This window comes from Hevea brasiliensis, unplaced genomic scaffold (assembly GCF_030052815.1).
Source record: "Hevea brasiliensis isolate MT/VB/25A 57/8 unplaced genomic scaffold, ASM3005281v1 Scaf177, whole genome shotgun sequence".
NCBI lineage: Eukaryota > Viridiplantae > Streptophyta > Magnoliopsida > Malpighiales > Euphorbiaceae > Hevea > Hevea brasiliensis.
In genome coordinates, this window is record NW_026614670.1 from 82838 (window position 1) to 83412 (window position 575).

Here is a 575-nt window from a genome sequence, read left to right on the forward strand (position 1 = left end):
TATCCAAAAGATAGTTTTGGATATTATTTTTATTTGTCTACATCACAAAAGGTTGTGATAAATAGAGATGTCACATTTCTTGAACAACAGTTTGTTCAAAAAGGAGGCAAAGGAAGGCAAATAGAGTTGGAATTGGAGAATTCTGACCAACCAACAAATCAGATGGATATAGATCCATCTAGTCAACCTACACCTATTGATGATACATCTATAGCTGTTCCTCATAGAACAACCAGGGTATCTCACCCACCAGTGAGATATGGTTTCCTTCATGAAGAAGAACAAGAGTTGTCTACTCATGAAGAAGTAGATCATGGAGATGATCTACTTACCTATGAAGAAGCTATATCAGATATAGACTCTTCAAAAAGGATTGATACTATGAAATCCGAAATTGATTCCATGTATAAGAATCAAGCTTGGGATCTTGTTGACTCACTTGAAGGTATTGTACCTATAGGAAACAAATAGTTTTCAAGAAGAAAATTGGTTCTAATGGAAAGGTAGAGACCTATAAGGCAAGGCTAGTAGTGAAAGGGTTTCGCCAAAGGCAATGAATCGACTATGAGGAGATT